The sequence below is a fragment of the Bombina bombina genome, chromosome 11 (assembly GCF_027579735.1).
Source record: "Bombina bombina isolate aBomBom1 chromosome 11, aBomBom1.pri, whole genome shotgun sequence".
Taxonomy (NCBI): domain Eukaryota; kingdom Metazoa; phylum Chordata; class Amphibia; order Anura; family Bombinatoridae; genus Bombina; species Bombina bombina.
This window is the reverse complement of record NC_069509.1, coordinates 89718179-89736564: the sequence shown is the minus strand read 5'-3', so window position 1 is coordinate 89736564 and position 18386 is coordinate 89718179. Positions and strand designations below refer to the sequence as shown.

The following is an 18386-nucleotide window of genomic DNA, read 5'->3' as shown; positions in this document are numbered from 1 at the left end:
ACATATATATACACAAAGAAAGGAAAATATGAATTGGGGTTAATGTATAAATGGACCGAGATATAATATATCTGGGTAAAAGAAATATATGAGAAATCTTAGTTGTAAAAATAACGTGGAAGATATATGGGTTTTGTATTAAAAGCAACAACAAAGATTGAATAAGATAAAATCAAATACCAGAAACAACATCAGTTAATAGGTAAAATAAAATCCAAATGAAAAGCAATTCATATAGGCTTGGAAATCAAAAATTATTTCATATGCAAACAGTTCATAAAATATAGATGGAGAGCAGAGATCCCAGTCCTTTACGGGTGTCTACTTACACTCTTCTACCTCAATCAATATGAGGTAAGGGCCGCACAGTGTAGAGATAGTCTGTCACAGACATCAGGCAAATCTTGTCTCCACGTTCTATACGAGTGAAGAATCAGGCTTTGTCCAGGGATGCAGGAGTGGATTTACATGAAATACAAAGCGAAAAGGAAATAGTGCAACACTGTTTGTTTATTGGATACACCCAACGAGCAACAGTAGGTAATAGACTCACATGTAAAAACCTCATTATATATGAGGTAATTAAAAGCACAATGAAAAGAAGGAAGGAGCGGTCTTGCTTGAAATAAAAGTTCATTTATTAGCATCAAAGTTAAAAAACCATGCAGGTTCAGAGTGCAAAATGGAGGGTGTAAGCACTAGACGGTTGACATGTTTCGGCAGTGAGCCGTAATCATAACCTGTAGGGCTCCACCTTACAAGTGAATATAAGGGATAAAACTCATTCTAATTGGTTAAAACTAACTGATTGAAACACCCTTAGATGTTATGCAGTGAAATAAATTAACCCAAGATGCTTCAAAAGCAAAGGAGGACTAGTAAATACATACATAAAACTTGTAACAGGAACACAAATATATAATGAAATATTTCATGTAGCAATACATAATAATATATGTTAATAACAATTATTGGATTGCGCACACTGTCATAAATATAAAGAAAAATAAATAGAAAATGCAGAGTGCGGTTTGCATATACTGAACCAATATAAATATACTGTGATACATGATACCAAAATAATCATATGGTGTACCATAAATAGGGGCACAGTAATCTAATCATAAGGAATGCATATATTTATCTTAATCTGTGAGGTTTGTCTCCATAACATTGTGAGAATAAAGGATATTGGACAGCAACTTTAGATCTAAGGAATAAGTGGCAACAAAGGTTGTTTAATTTGCTTATTCTGTTACAAGAGAGTTGCGAGTTTGCTACAACTTGTATATGCAGTGACATTTTGTGTGAGTCATAGATGGGGCGTGGCTTGCCCGGAGCAGCTCTATAGATATGATAACTGGATATTATATTGCTTAATTTGGGAGCAGGTTCCTACTGTCACTCCCTGGAGTCGTGAGAGCGGTTGCTTAGTGGAGCGATGCTGCAGATCAACTTGTGAGTTGTTCAGATACACATGAGGTCACGGTAAGTCTGTGAATGATCTGGGTGACAGCTTTATAGTCCTGCGTACAGAGGAAACAGTTAAAGTATCAGATGACAAGTGTTTTACTTGCGGGAGTCAGAGAGTCAATTTGCTCTCCTCGTACAATATACTGCTGACAGCTGGAAGCAGGTAGCTGCAACGGAACTTCTGTGAGGGAGTGTCTTATCAGGAAACCGTTGATAGGAATAAGCACAGGCTGCTAGTGGGGTGTCTCTCCAGAGACAAAGATTATAACAATGTCCAGAATGATGACTTTGTAGATTAGTGCAAATAATAAGCAGCAAGGATTCGTAGAACTGGAACAGGAATCTTTAGGCAGAAAACGTAGAGAAGCAAGAAGTTTGTAGCCGGATTTGCTGAGACGCTGGAAGCACTGATCAGTAGCAGTTCTCACAACGAAAACAAATTAATTGGCAAGTACTGTTAGGTGAGCTGGGAATTTAAAGGGAGGATTTAAAGAAACATAACAATGATGTGTAATATCGGTATAGTAGTTGTAATAAAACATGATAGGTCCCCCATCAAAGGAGCTGCCCCGCAGCTGCAGGACCAGGCCTGACGGGGTTCCTCCGATGGAAGAGTGACACTAGACGGAAGCCTGAATGTTGGTGAAAGATTCCCAAGAGTCCTCATCTGCCTCGTAACCTTTCCATCTCACCAAGTATTGCAAGATCCCTCTATAAAGTCTGGAATCCAGAATAGCCTGCACCTCATAGACCTGTTCTGGCTCCAGTACAAGGGGTCCGGTAAGATCAGAGAGTCAGAACGAGTAGGTCAATGAGGTTTAAGAAAAGACACATGGTAGGTGGGATGGATATGGAGTTCGGGTGGAAGTTGTAGTGTCATGGCATTTTCATTAACAGCAATAATGTCAAATGGTCCTATGTAAAGTTGGGAACATTTCTTACAGGGCGACTTCAATTTGAGGTGTTTCGTTGAGAGCCATACCTTATCTCCGATGGCATAATTGGGGGAGTTACGTCTTCTAGAGTCGTAATACGACTTCTGCTTCAGTTGGGCTTGTTTAATGTTATCCTTTAAGAAATTGAAAACCTCAATAAGGTTATTGGTGGTATCGTCTATTTGGGGTGAGGAGGCATTCAACTGAGGAAATAAATTAAAAGTAGGATGAAAACCATAATTAGCGTAAAACGGTGAAGTCTTAGTCGAGGCTTTAATGAGTTTTTATAGGCGTATTCAGCCATGGGGATACTATGGAACCATTGGTCTTGCTGGTATGAACAGTAACACCTGATGTACTGTTCTAGCCACTGGTTTACCCTTTCTGTTTGCCCATTTGATTGCAGGTGGTGGGCTGTACTGTAACGGTGTTCAATCTGTAGAACCTTACAAAGCTGTTTCCAAAAATGTGAGGTAAATTGGTACCTCTGTCACTAACGATGGTGGAAGGAAGACTATGTAACCTCACAACATGTGTTAGGAATAACTCCGCCGTCTCAGCTGATGTTGGTAATCTTTTAAACGGGATAAAATGTGCCATCTTTGTGAGATGATCCACAACGACTAAGATGGTGTTATGGTTGTTGGATTTCGGTAGTTCCACTATGAAGTCGATTCCAATACTCTGCCAGGTTCTATCTGGAATTTGGAGAGGTTTTAGGAGACCGTAAGGACGGTTTTTATCAGCCTTGGAGACTTCACAAGTTTGACATGTTTTTATGTAAAGCTTCATGGAGTGGTTCAGGGATGGCCACCAGTAATTTCTCTTAAGTAACTCCAATGTTCTTTGGAGGCCGGGATGTCCTGCCAAAGGTGAGTCATGATGATCACGTAAGATCATATCTCTTAGTGAAGGAGGTATGTACAATTTATCTTTATAATAATAGAGACTATCTTATTTGAGTAGGAGGTTTTCTTTAGGAAAAGATCCATCTTCCTTTTGAGCTGAACGTATGAGATCGGATGAGTTAGTGGTAACACCCAAGAAATGATCGTGAGAAATGATGGATGTAGGAGATGAAGTGTTGGGAGGTCTATCCTTCCTTGAAAGGGCATCAGCCTTCCCATTCTTAGATCCTGGTCAGTAAGTGATATGAAAATTAAACCTAATGAAGTACAGACTCTAACGGAGTTGTTGTGCAGACAAAGTTTTGCTGTTTTGCAGATACTCCAAGTTCTTATGATCGGTGATGACCAGTATAGGAAACCTTCCAACAAATGTCGCCAATGTTCGAAGGAGGATTTTATTACCAAAAGCTCTTTCTCTCCGATGGCATCATTTAATTCTGGAGCAGTCATTAACCTGAAATAGTATGCTATCGGATGTATAGGTTCAGTAGGAGTACTACGCTGGGCTAATATGGATCCAATGGTATAGTCCGAAGCGTCTACCTCAAGGATATATTGTTGTTCTGGATTAGCAAATTGGAGTATGGGAGCCTCTGTGAAACAATTCTTCAGATGGTCGAAAGCTTTTTGAGCAGCAGGTGTCCAAGAGAAGGTGGAATTGGATCCTGTGAGGTTACTGAGCGGTTTAGAAATATTAGAAAAACCCTTTATGAATTTACGATAAAAATGAGCAAATCCAAGAAAACGTTGGACATGTTTCTTACTTTTTGGGATAGGCCACTTCTTTATGGCCTCTACTTTGTTTTGTTCCATTTTGATGCCCGAAGGAGATATATGATAATCGAGGAAAGACATTTCTGTAGTGTGAAAGAGGCATTTTTCGGGTTTGGCGTATAGCTGGTGGGTCCTGAGCCTGCCAAGTACCCAACGGACATGTTTTTTATGATCTTCCATGTTGTTGGAATAAATGAGGATGTCATCCAAATAAACCACCATTCACACATCCAAGAGATCTCTGAAGATGTCATTAATTAGATATTGGAACGTGGCAGGGGCATTGCATAGCCCGAATGGCATCACGGTGTACTCGTAGAGTCCGTAACGGGTTCTGAAGGCTGTGAGCCATTCGTCCCCTTCTCTAATTCTAATGAGGTTGTAGGCTCCTCTCAAGTCAAGTTTAGTATAAATTTTTGCTAGACTGAGATGTTCAACCAACTCGGGAATTAGAGGTAGAGGGTACCTATTCTTTACTGTTCTTTTGTTCAGCTCACGATAATCAATAATAGGCCTCAATGAGCCATCCTTATTCTTCACAAAGAAGATGCCAGCACCAGCAGGAGAGGTCGAAGATTGTCATCAATATAAGTTTTCAAATGGTCCAATTCAGGTTGAGACAACGGGTAAACGTGCCCATATGGAATAGATGATCCTGGAAGTAGCTGTATCAGACAATCATAAATGCGGTGTGGTGGAAGGGTTTCAGCTTCTTTTTTACTGAGCACATCAATTAAATCATGGTATTATTCTGGTATAGAAAACTCTGAAACATGTAGTAGTTTCTGATGCGGGAAACAAGTATCATGACACTGGGAAGACTTGAAATCCACACTTAACCGATCCCAATGTATGGTGGGTTGATGTAGATGTAGCCACAATATGCCTAAAATAACAGGAAATAAAGGTGAAGGTATGACATCAAAGGTTAGATATTCAACATGACCAGAAACAGTTGTGACTTTTATGGGTATTGTATGGTGAGTAATGGGACCTGTGTTTACATAAGAACCATCAATGACTCTGATTGAAACAGGAGTTGCTTTCAAAATCAAAGGTATTTTATTTCTTTTTGCTGTTACAGCATCAATAAAGTTGGAGTAAGCACCAGAATCTACGATGGCTTCAGTCTGCAGTAGGTGCTGGTCCCACTGTAAAGAGAGAGAAAGAGTACAATAAGCTGCATTGGACACCTTTGCAGTGAGACAATCTAGAGTGGTTAATGACTTACTCTTCTTTTGTCTCTGCAGTATAGGGCATTCTTTAACTGAATGGGCTGGTGATGCGCAGTACATGCAGAGATTTTTCTGTCTTCTACGAAACCTTTCTTCAGGTTGTAGAGGACCTTTCAAGAAACCCACATCCATGGGTACAGGAGTCTCCTTATAGGTAGAAGATGAGGAGGGAGTATATTGTTTGTATATAGTGTAAGGATGTTGACGTTCTGTGCGTCTTTCACGGAGTCTACTGTCAATGTTGATGGTCAGATTCATTAAGCCTTCTAGAGTTTTAGGGAGTTCTGTGCAAGCTAATTTGTCCTTAAGAGGATCAGAGAGACCAAGTCTATATTGATTTCTTAAAGCTACATCACTACACTCAGAATCATTTATGTACAACTTGAATTCAGTTAAATATTCTTAGAATGGACGTCTGCCTTGCCTTAAAGATCTCATTTTGGCTTCAGCAGACAACTGTTTCTGAGTAACACAAAAATTGCCAAAATTGTAAGCAGCACCTGTTATGTATCACAGATATCAAAATGTAGCTGTCCTCTATCCTCACCCCTACTGCGGCACTCAAAACCTCTCTCCCCACCTCCAAGAAAACAGTCACTTGTCCTCCGGCATAGATAACAACCTCGGTTTAGTAAGGAAAGAATTCACACTTACTCTCTTCGCTGATTATACACCGTGCCAATCCTGGGGAACCAGTATATGAGTGTCAGGAACTAGACACTTCACCTGCCGCATCCACATGTGCTCCGAGCAGGGAATCCCTATAGCACGCCAGCGTTTGGCTTCATCCGCGTTCCTCCGAAGTTCCGGGTAAGTGAGCGTGTGACGTCAGAGAGGGGGTGGGTGAGCTGGGAAGAGCCGACTGCTTCCAGTCCCAGGATGCCGAGTCACAAGGGGGAGATCCGCCACTGATAATTGGTGTAACAGTTCATCTGTGCCTTGCTCATATCCTCTTGGTCCACAAAATCAAAGAAAAAACTGTAGGCACCAGAATGAACAATATTACAGTCCTTTATTCAATTAAAAGGTACATATGGAACAACGGGTTAGCAGCTTGAAAACCCTCAGGGCAAGACGTGGGTAGTGGTACTTCACGTACCCTTACGCTGACGCGTTTCGGCTATTGCCGTAATCGTAGCTGACGGTTTCTCAAGCAGACTTCTATTTCAACATTAAAACAATCTGTCATTGGTTAAAAAATAAACCACGTGATGGCCACACCTCCACCTCTATTATTACATATGTGCTCTAATGCGGATGGCTCTACTGATTCACAGAATGTATAAATGGTAATAGCAAAATGACTCACATGTACTAAACACATTAACCTCTTAACTAGATGACAAAATTCAACATCAGTATTATTGAAAGGAAAAATGACAAGCATATTTTACAAATATTCAAACCTACAATAATATACGTTTTCCTGAATGACTATAACCTTATTTTAAAGTACATAGCCCCTATATGTCTTATTCCATTAATATACAATGTGCATATTTTTGCTATACCAAAAAATCCTATGTAAAGGAGGAAATAATCATAATATCTCATAAATAGGAAGATGATGAAACTCAAAGACATGTCAAATTATCCGCCTATAAAAATCTGGATACACAGGTCAACACCAGTAGTTTATCAAATCAAATTCTGAATTGAAACCATTAGGAACCTTGGTGTTCAACCTGTGTATCCAGAAAATGTCTCTCTTTGAAAGAATAGCATCTCTGTCACCCCCTCTATTATCTGTGTTTACCACTTCTATGATGGTCCAAGAGAGTGATTTAGGATCTTTGTCGTGTTTATCTCTAAAGTGACTTACTAGGGGCGTAGTTAGTCTCCCTAGTTTGATATCATTAAAATGTTCCCTAACCCTAGTCCTTACTTGGCGGGTCATTAGGCCTGTGTACTGAACATCACATAAGTCACAATTCAGCAAATAAATTGCATAAGAGGATCTACAATTAAAGAGCGCTCTGTGTGATAAAGTTTCACCAGTATATGTACTCTTAAACATATTACCCATTTTAACATGCTTGCAAGCTATGCAATTGCTATAACTGCATCTGTATATCCCTTTGAATCTAAGCCAAGAGGATTCACTTGATTTATCTTCTTTTAACTGTGTTGGGGCTAGATAGTTCCCTAAAGTTTTTCCCCTTTTAAAGGCAAATCGGCAACCTTGTGAAACAACCTGCATTAAGTCATCGTCTGCTTTCAACATTGTCAGAGGTTTGCGTACAATGTTGCATATTTGATGATATTGTCTGCTATATTGTGTTACAAATGTTACCTGTTTGGGATCTTTTTCACTTCCTGATTCCTTAACTCTATCTATTAAAAGACTAGATCTATCCTTATCCTTCACTTCTTTACAAGCCCTTTCTATTTCCTGTTTTGGATAACCTCTCTCTAAAAATTTTCTTGATAGTTCTTTTTCATGTTTGGAATACTCAATATCTCTGGTACAGTTTCTCTTTACCCTTGTCTAGGGTGGCTGCTATCAGCATGTAACAGGGTGTTCCCTGTAATCGGTTTCCTATATAGTTCAACCCTGACATTTTGTTCCCTTTCTCCATGGAGAGTCACATCCAAATAATTAATTTCGGACTCCCCAAATTCATGAGTGAATTGAAGATTAGCATTATTGCAGTTAAAACCTGTTACAAAATCCTGGGATTCCTCTCTACTCCCCTTCCAAATGATAAGCAAATCATCTATATACCGACGGTAATAGACAATATTATTTTTAATCTGTTATCTCCAAAGATGCGGCACAGCTCCCACCAACCCATATACAGGTTGGCATAAGAGGGGGCAAATTTCGCCCCCATGGCCGTGCCACACCTTTGGAGATAAAAGTTGTGTTAATAAATACTCAGTTATTTTGAGAACAAACTCAATAAACGCTTTGTCATAAGTAGTAGATCTCCTGAGGAAAAAAGCAATGGCTTCCAAACCACAATCATGTGGGATGGATGAATACAATGTTTTAACATCAATAGTTAACCAGCCAAAGTTTTCTCCCCAGGAGATCTCTTCAATCTCTTTGAGGAGTTGTTTTGCATCCCGTAAATGGCTAAGGAGTTCCCCAACTAGGGGTTGTAAAAGTGAATCTAACCACTTAGAAAGTGGCTCAAGCATAGAGCCAATCCCACTGATAATGGGTCTACCTTCAATGTTTACCAAGGACTTATGTACCTTTGGCAAAAGGTATTCTGGGGCATTTACTGTAGAGACAGTCACGTGTCATCATCTAGAAAGCCTGCTTCCCTACCGTCATCTATAAGATGTGAGAATTCCTTTTGGAACCTGGTGGTCGGGTCAAAATCTAATTTTGTATACTGCTGGGGATTGTCCAATTGCCTTAGTGCTTCATTAATAAAAAATTATCTCTTCATAAGCACTATTGAACCTCCCTTGTCCGCTGCCCTTATTACAAGATTTTTGTTTTCGCTTAGGGTTTTTAATGCAGTTTTCTCTTTAGAGTTCAGATTGCCTTTTGGCCCAAGCCCGGAGGTGTAAGCCAATTTATTGAGGTCATCTTCAACCCTTTTTTGGATTTTTTCCAGAAGATGGCCTCCGGATTGAATCATTCTGTTACAAGAGAGTAGTGAGTTTGCTACAACTTGTATATGCAGTGACGTTTTGTGTGAGTCATAGATGGGGTGTGGCTTGCCCGGAGCAGCTCTATAGATATGATAACTGGATATTATATTGCTTAATTTAGGAGCAGATTCCTACTGTCACTCCCTGGAGTTGTGAGAGCGGTTGCTTAGTGGAGCGATGCTGCAGATCAACTTGTGAGTTGTTCAGATACACTTGAGGTCACGGTAAGTCTGTGAATGATCTGGTTGACAGCTTTATAGTCCTGCGTACAGAGGAAACAGTTAAAGTATCAGATGACAAGTGTTTTACTTGCGGGAGTCAGAGATTCAATGTGCTCTCCTTGTACAATATACTGCTGACAGCTGGAAGCAGGTAGCTGCAACGGAACCTCTGTGAGGGAGTGTCTAAACAGGAAGCCGTTGCTAGGAATAAGCACAGGCTGCTAGTGGGGTGTCTCTTCAGAGACAAAGATTATAACAATGTCCAGAATTTTTGACTTTGTAGATTAGTGCAAATAATAAGCAGCAAGGATTCGTAGAACTGGAACAGGAATCTTTTGGCAGAAAACGTAGAGAAGCAATAAGTGTGTAGCCCGATTTGCTGAGACGCTGGAAGCACTGATCAGTAGCAGTTCTCACAACGAAAACAAATTAATTGGCAAGTACTGTTAGGTGAGCTGGTAATTTAAATAGAGGATTTAAAGGAACATAACAATGATGTGTAATATCGTTATAGTAGTTGTAATAGAACATGACATAATCCAATGATATAAACTGATTCATTATGTATATCATATAGACTGAACTGTCCAGAAAGTGCACATAATAAGTACCAAATAAAATAAATATATATATAAATACTACCTGTACAAAAGCATATTTATACAAGGAGCAGGAAGTTTAATATAAATTGGTTTCAATAATGACACCAGAATATATATAAGAAAGGAATGTCCTAGAAAGCAAAGGGCAAAGATAAATAGCGGATAGGTTTTTTATGAAGGGGAGAACTAAGTGTTAAACCACCAATTAAACACTATAGAAGACATAACAGAATGCATAATAGAGGGTACAGACATGGACTATTACTCCCAAAAATGTATAAGGTCGTATTTGGAGTTTAAACCTTGGGGTGTTCTGGTCTTCAGAGTGAAGATCCAGTACACCTCACGTTTGGCTAGGAGGATATCAAGGTCACCTGTACTCTTGGGTACCATAACCTTTTCAATGGCTGTCCATCTATGTATGTACTAGGGGGGTAGTAGATGTCCCCCTAGACAAAGTGGACATATGCTCTCGAATACGTGTGTTAATGTCTCTGGATGTTAAACCTACGTATTGTAATTTACATAGGGTACAGGTGATAAGGTAAATAACATTGGTACAGGTACAATTTAAGCAGGTCTTAATAGGATAAGTTAAACCATTGGCAGTAGACGTAAAGGTGTCGCTGACTGTTACATAGTCACAGGGTTTACACTTTCTGTGACCACAGCGAAACATACCTAAATGTCTAAGCCAAGAGCTTTGTGGTCTGGTTTGCTGTTTAAGCTGCGTGGGAGAGAGGAGAGTTGCCAAAGTTGAACATTTCTTGTTAGAGCATCTTATACCCTGTTGTACCAAGTCAGTCAATTTGTCGTCCGCTGCCAAAAGGGGAAAATGTTGTTTAATTATTCCACAAATTTTGGAGTATTGGGCACTGTAAGTACTGACAAAATAAACCCCTTGGAATGTATTGTCTCTGTCCTTAGGTTTATCAAGGTATCCCTAGGTATTAGATCAACTTGTTTTTTGGCTTCCTGGATGTGGCTGGGGGCATATTTCCTCTGGAAAAGTTTCTTCTCAAGGAGCCTAGCTTCCTGCACATAATCCTGCTGTCTACTGCAGTTTCTTTTGAGTCTAGAGAATTGACCCTTGGCTACTGCATATGAAACATTTTTAGGATGACAGCTGGAAGCGTGCAGCAAGGTATTTTTAGAGATAGGCTTGCGGTATACTTTGGTATTAACTCTGTCCTTCTGATTGCCTGATAAATAAGTATCCAAGTAGTTTATTTATTCAGGGTCAGATATAAAGGTAAAATTGAGTTCAATGTCATTGTCATTGACCCATTCCATAAAAATGGGTATCATATCCGAAGGGCCTGACCAGGTCATCTATGTAGAGCTTGAAAAAGTGCACATAGGACCTGAAAGGATTATTATCTCCAAAGATGTGGCACAATTTCCATTTGCCAAGGTAAAGATTCGCATATGAGGGGGCAAATTTTGCCCCCATGGCGGTGCCACATCTTTGGAGGTAATATTTACCTTCAAATTGAAAGAAGTTGTGAGTAAGGAGAAACGAAAGTATACAAATAATATAGGACTGAAAATCGATGGTGTAATCAGTATGGGTACTCAAGAAATAAGCTACTGCCTCTATACCCTTAGAGTGTGGTGTAGAGGAATATAGCAAAACTACATCTACTGTTACCCAGGTAAAAGACTTATCCCATTTCAGATCTTTAACAAGGTTTAAGATGTGTGTAGAGTCCCTGGTATAGGATGGAAGGGAAATGATGATAGGTTGGATAATCGAGTCAAGCCATTGAGAGAGCCTTTCTAGAAGAGAGTCTACTCCACTGACTATGGGCCGTCCCTTAACATCACTCAAAGATTTATGGACCTTGGGAAACATCTGGAACATGGGTATCTTGGGAAATTTGACATCCAAATAAGCAGCTGTCTGTGTGTCAGTAAATCCATGTTCCAACCCGGCATCCAAGATTTGGGTGAGGGCTGTACCATAGTCAGAAGTGGGATTTTTATCCAGAACCTGATAGTCATGGGTGTTATTTAACTGGTGTAAGGCCTCAGAGATGTAATCCACCTTATCGGCAGGGCGTATAACTATTTTGTCATTTTGTTTTAACAGTCTCAAAGCCTCTTTCTGTTTAACCGAGAGGTTATATACAATAGGGTCTGTAATATCCTTAAGATTTTGTAAATCTGCCTCAACTCTGTTATAGAAGGTTTCTATGATAGGCCCCCTAGATTGTATAGGGTAGAATTTTGATTTTTTCTTTAGAGACTTTCCACTATTCATCTGTCCTCTGCGATCATTTGTTTCTTGTGCTAAACTTTGCAGTGTTACAACGTCACAAGCTTCCTGAAAGGTCTGGAAGTCAGGTAAACGAGTAGTGGAGCGTGTCTGATTGTCCATAGTCTGCCCATTATTAAAGGAAAATTATTTCTTAAGTGTCACATTTCTAATAAACCGGTTGATATTCAGCATAGTCTGAAAAAGATTAAAGTGAGCAGTAGGGGCAAACCCAAGACCCAGTTCTAATAGTTTGATTTAGTCCTGTGTTAGACTTTCAGAAGATAAGTTTATAACATTACTCACTTGTATTTGCTCTGAGTTTTGTTGCCCCTCAATTGATACCTCTCTTGTGTTCCTTGTATACTTGGTGTATTCCCTCCCACTCCCTGTGGATCTATGCCCATGGGAAAAACCTGATTAAAAGCACTACTTTAAACAAGCAACAGCGTCTCTGAGACTGAATGCATCCCAAGAGCTCCTTCATCAGAGGATGCTTTTTTTTTTTTAAATTCTTTTTACAATAAACACCAAACTAACCATGTTTAAGAACTGGAGCTTGCGGCACACCCCTATTATCCTTAATATCCATAGGTGATGTGATGAAAGCATCATATTAGTTAGTATTAAATAAAAAAAGCAGGGGGAAGTCAAGTGGTGCTTCATTCACTCAATTGGCTGTCCTGCTTCCTTATAGATACATCACCACTCTAAGGCTGGCTCAGTTTTTCGCTAAGCAATATTGCTTGACAGTCAGTGGCATTAAGGACTGTAGGTATTAGCTATTACAATTTTAGTTTATATTGCAATATAATTTGCGGAAACGGAGGCAGCAAAGAAACATTCCTATTGGAATTACCATTAGGCAACTATACATATCATTTCTATGGTAGAGGTATTATTCAATTAATTATACCCCTTATATATTATTCAAATATATAACATACAATGGCAAATATATAATATATTGAATTCATAAAATAAGTTATATGGTGCAAATATGATCATATTTATAAGAACCATATATTCCTATGTATACTAAATAAATAAATAAATATATATATATATATATATATATATATAATCCCAAATATTCCTTGTATATTCATAAAATTTATAGCATAAAATGGCAAAAAGAAATATATAAAAATCCAATTCATAATATGAGTAGATTGGTGCAAATATGATCATATTTTTTTTTAAAAACCATATACTTCTATGTATATTAAATAATTAAATCGATATATATATATATATATATATATATATATATATACATATATATATACCCATAATTCCATGTAAAAAGCATAAAATACAAAGTAATAAAAGAGTGTAAAAAAGGTTCAGCACATATATGTGTAGAACTATTCTTATTGATACCTATAGTGGTGTGATAGGTATCAATCAGCACACAGAGAGAAATAAAAACAATTGGCTAAAATATTCCATTCTACTGTTTTTCATATCCATAAGCTACTAAATGATGTGGAATAACAAAAAATCCTAAAAGTAGAGATCCTAGAAATAGAAGTAGAAAAGACCCTTAAATTTAGATTAGAAAGGCTGCTATGTCAATATCTTTATTCAAAGAGTTTGCTTTGTATAGATCCAAAATGTTTCCCTCTTTCTAAGGTGCAACTCTCTGTTCTCCTCCTCTTTTGTTACTAGCTACCTGTTCTAAAATTGTGCCTCTCAGGCAAGATGGGTTTTTATCATGTTTGGCTCTATAGTGGGCAGAGATATTGCATGCTTTCTACCCCATCTCAATGTTAGTGATATGTTCTGATAATCTATTTTTATATGGCCGAGTTGTGTGCCCCACATATTGTAGGCCACATCCACATTCTAGAACATATACCACATGATCTGTTCTACAATTACACAACGTGTTGATCTCATATTTCTTGCCAGTAGTGGTCAAGACTATTTCTCTTGTGGGTTTATTTGCAGTATAATAATGTGAACAGGCCACACAATTTAGCCTATTGCACTTAAAGAATCCCATTGTTTTTTTGTTAAGCCAATAGGTGCTCTTAGTGTTAGTACTCTTCATTTGGCTCGGTGCTTAAATGTTTTTTAAATTCTGTTTTTTTCTATAAATGACCCTCGGTTCCTTTTCCGTTATTCCCTTTAGTAAATCCTCTTTCTTGAAGATATGCCAATGTTTTTTCAAAATCTGTTTAATTTCTCCCGCTCCCTCATTATAGGTAGTAATAAAATTGACAGAGTTATTTTTATCATTAATATTTCTCTTTTCTTTGCTGGATTTCAATTCTTTTGATGGTCCAGTTTCTTTCTTTTTATCTGTATCTAATATATATATATCAAAGGGATGACCATAAATTCATGGCTCCTAAATTTATTCCCAAAAAAAGCCAGCAAGCTTAAAATGAAGTTTTTTTTTTAAATTAGAAATAACCTTCAACAGCATAAAAACAGACAGGCACCTGTCTTGCGTGTTTCTGCTAATTGAGCTTTAATCATAGAGACGCATGAGCCTTTCTCTCTTGTACTTAAATAGTTACATAAAAATCCATCCAGTGGTTAACAACGCTGTTTGAAGTTAACCCATTCAATCCCAATATCCCCCATAACCAAATCATGATTCATTGCACAATATCATTAAAATCAAAATAACTTATTTAATACAGTACTTTAATTCTATGTAGATGAGTTACATTTTCTTTTTTGAACAGGAATAATATTTGACATAATATCCACATCAATAGCTACAATTTTTCATAGTATGTACTCCCACTGGATACCTCTCATCTCTCTCCAAAACTTTATCACTATATGTATGGTCATGAATCGTCAGTATTTCTAGTTTAAATGAACCAGTGTCATCATATGGAACATTTATGCGTTTTCTTTCATTAAGGGCTAGATTTATCAAAGGCTAGGCTAACTCTGCATGTGCTTCACCTGTAACTGCGCCCCAGTTCGCCTCCGGAGAAGCGCACATGTGCACCTGAATTTATAAAAAAAATAGACGTAACTTTGCGCAGGCGAGCTGGCGCGTAATAATGATAAATTTCGCCTGTTGGCAAAAGCATTTACTCCTTATTTGCTCCCTATTTATCACAGTACATCCCTATAAATATTTACGCCACCATGTTTTGATTATCAAAAAAGCATTTTTTAGGTAACTATTTAGCTTATATTTATATTATATAATGTTTCTGTGCTATTTTTGCCATATGTTGATAATTTAAAATCACAAAAATAAATATATCGATATATACAGTATATATAAAACTGTTGGTACCCATATGCGCCTGTGGAAGTGCAAATTTCTTGCAATTACAGTCTCTTTTTGTCGCTGAGCCTTTGAAAAAATAGTTAAAAGAAGAAAGTACTGCATCTGTATGGCGAAATATACAACACGCAATTGAAACCGAAATGTCAGTTCCCTATCGGCGCAAAGCAATGATGAATTCCAAACAAGTCGTATTTCTATGTCTGCATCTAAAATTACGTCTGTAAGTAATGTGTATTAGCACTGTCTGGAGCACGCCCGTGCGCCTAGGCGAAGGCGAACAGATTTCTTTCAGATTTGCGCAATTAAAGGAGCACAGTAGTTTACTGAATATGGGGATCAGTGTGTATGCGTTATTTTGAGCGTGATTATAGGAGAATGACTTTGATAAATCTAGCCATAAGAGGAAACTCATATTATAGGGAGGGTGAAATAGAAAATCTATAACATTGTCATTATTGAGCTAGCTATTAAACAAAATGCATAGCATCATACCCTTCCCCTCATATTTTAGAGAGAAAGTATTAACCCATCTGGCCTCTCACTATTTCTATTTATATAACTCTTGTCTCCAAAAATTGATCACTTCCCCATCTATGTTAAATCCTAGAGGACATTGCATTCTTAAAGTAAAGCTCACTATATCTATAACCTGCCAACTAAAATAGCTGACTCTCTTGTCATGTATTTCTATAAAATGTCTTTTTAGATCTGAGTGTAACCAGTAGAAATGTCGTTAAGATGTTCACGTATCCTGACTTCTCTAGTGGTTCAACCCACATATTGTTTTTTTGCATTCAGTGCATTCTATAAGGAATACCACCCTGGATAGCGAATTGCTTATTGGTGACTACATTTAGCCACTAATAAGTAAGCATAACCCAGGTTCTGAACCAATAATGGGCCGTCTCCAAATCTTTACATTCCTGGTTTTTAAATAAAGATAGCAAGAAAACAAACGGCTAGATTTGGAGTTCGGCGGTAGATGGGTTGCTAACGCCACGCATGTTTTATGTCTAACGCACGTCATTGTTTGACTCCGGTATTTAGAGTTCAAAACAGACCATCTAACGATGCTCCTAATGCGTGTATGTCACACGCGTAATACTGCACTAAGCACCACAGAATAAGAGTGCCTTGAAGTTACTATCTACCATCATCTAAAGGATTGCTATTACCCCAGAGATCGTTTACATTCTGTTCCTCCCAAAATCAGCTGGACATTTTCAGAAAGGGTGATGTAAGTGAACTACGCTAGGAGTACACACCCACCTCAGGAGGAGGTACAGGACGAACAATATTCAATCTGTGCTCCACAGATTAGCGCAAGGTACCTCACTCGCCCATTAGCTTGATCCAATGCTATTAGTATGATCATCTAGTCACAAGTGTTTTTGTTCACTATAGTGCACTTTCAGGTTAATACTGTTTTAACCCCAGATTATTACTGTTTTAACCCCTGGTTTTTACGCTGGACGTCCAGTTATTAAGTCTGTTTGTATTGCTATTTGTTTTCATTTATACTGTTTGAATATCTCTGCCATCTTTATACTTATATTTATTTGAGTATAGTTTTCTTCTATCCTCAATCACAGTATATATATATATATATATATATAGATTTGTGGTTAATCTTTCCCCTTTCTGTATGTTTTTTCAAACTAATTTAAAGGGCCCCATTAATTACTTTTTAGTATATATGTACTGATTTTATTAACACTGATTTTTTAATCTTGATTGTATTGTAATTTTACACTATTAAATATATTTTCTTAGATTTATATTAGGCTATAACCATTTATTAACTTTTATAACGATTATATTCCTGCTAAGGTAGACCCTTTTAGGTTACCCGTATATTGTATTTGTGTACTACCCTGCTTTCAGCGCCAGTATATCCGCTTAAATTATTCTACTATCCTCCTCAGGGTTCTTAGAGAGAGACCCTTCTATACTTGGCATTAGGGTTGATATAAGCGCCAATTCTCACCTATCCTCCTTACACGCTTAATACTGCCCGTGTAAGACAGTCTCCCATAGAGATCAATGGGAAAGCAAAAAAATAGCTTTTTTCACCTAACACTCGATCTCGCGAGAATACGCACAGCTCGGTCATATGACGCATACCACATCATGCACAACAATAACACGCCGCAAATGTCACAACAACAATCAATCAACAAAGCACACAAGCATTACACATTCACAAGCGGGGGGATTTTTAATAAAATTTAATACGGGGAATACGCATATACTTTAAGATGCGGAAATTCGCAAAATAACAACAAGGAATAAAAAATATATACATACACTAGAAAAATAATCGCATTCAATATAACTATATATTAGGACAAACATACATATACAACACTTCACTAATAACACACCATCGCAAATTCACATTTAAAAAGAATACTATTGGACAATGTTAGAGAAAACGACCACTATGACATCATCGCATTCTACACATTCCACAAATACTAACTCAAAATGAGCATGCGCAAATTCACACAACTAATACACATTGCACTAATATTAATTGCTAATAAAGCACACCTGAACACAATTTACAACGGAAATTGGTACATCATTAAACATTTACACAGGGTATATAAGCACCACACAAGCAGGGCTTCTTTGACTGTGTTGCTGGTGGGTCTTTGGAGATTGGAGGTTTAAGATTAGAGAGTTTGTGCATTATTGTGAGTGAGTTAGTGTTAGCGTGAGAGAGTCAGTTGTTAGTGTTATCGTGAGTGAGTTAGTGGGAGTTAGTGGGAGTGGGAGAGAGTCTGTTAGTGGGAGCGTGAGTGAGTTAGTGGGAGTGGGAGTTGTTAGTGAGAGTTGTTAGTGGGAGCGTAAGTTAGTGGTAGTTAGTGAGAGTTAGTGGGAGTGTTTGTTAGTGAGAATTAGTAGTAGTGTGTTAGTGAGAATTAGTAGTAGTGTGTTAGCGAGCGAGTGATTTTTCTGTACACGTAACACATTTACATGCAAACACATTCAATACATACATACACTTATCAATAACACTACATACACTCCATACCCCCTACCCCCTCATACTACACTCCATACCCCATTCCCTGTAGTCCCATTCCCTTTCATCCCATTTA

At 38.0% G+C, this 18386-nt stretch overlaps 1 protein-coding gene across 2 annotated transcripts in view; it reads right to left on the bottom strand.

The window, feature by feature from the left end:
* The window catches only part of JMJD8 (jumonji domain containing 8), a 130392-nt gene that overhangs the window by 81087 nt on the left and 30919 nt on the right, over window positions 1-18386 (bottom strand). The window contains exon 1 of one of the 2 annotated variants that reach the window (XM_053694998.1): window positions 330-449. The exons of the other annotated variant lie outside the window; for it this stretch is intronic. The gene's annotated coding sequence lies outside the window, so the exon portion shown is untranslated. Of the gene's footprint in view, window positions 1-329; window positions 450-18386 lie in introns of those variants that run through there. 2 annotated transcript variants of the gene reach the window in all.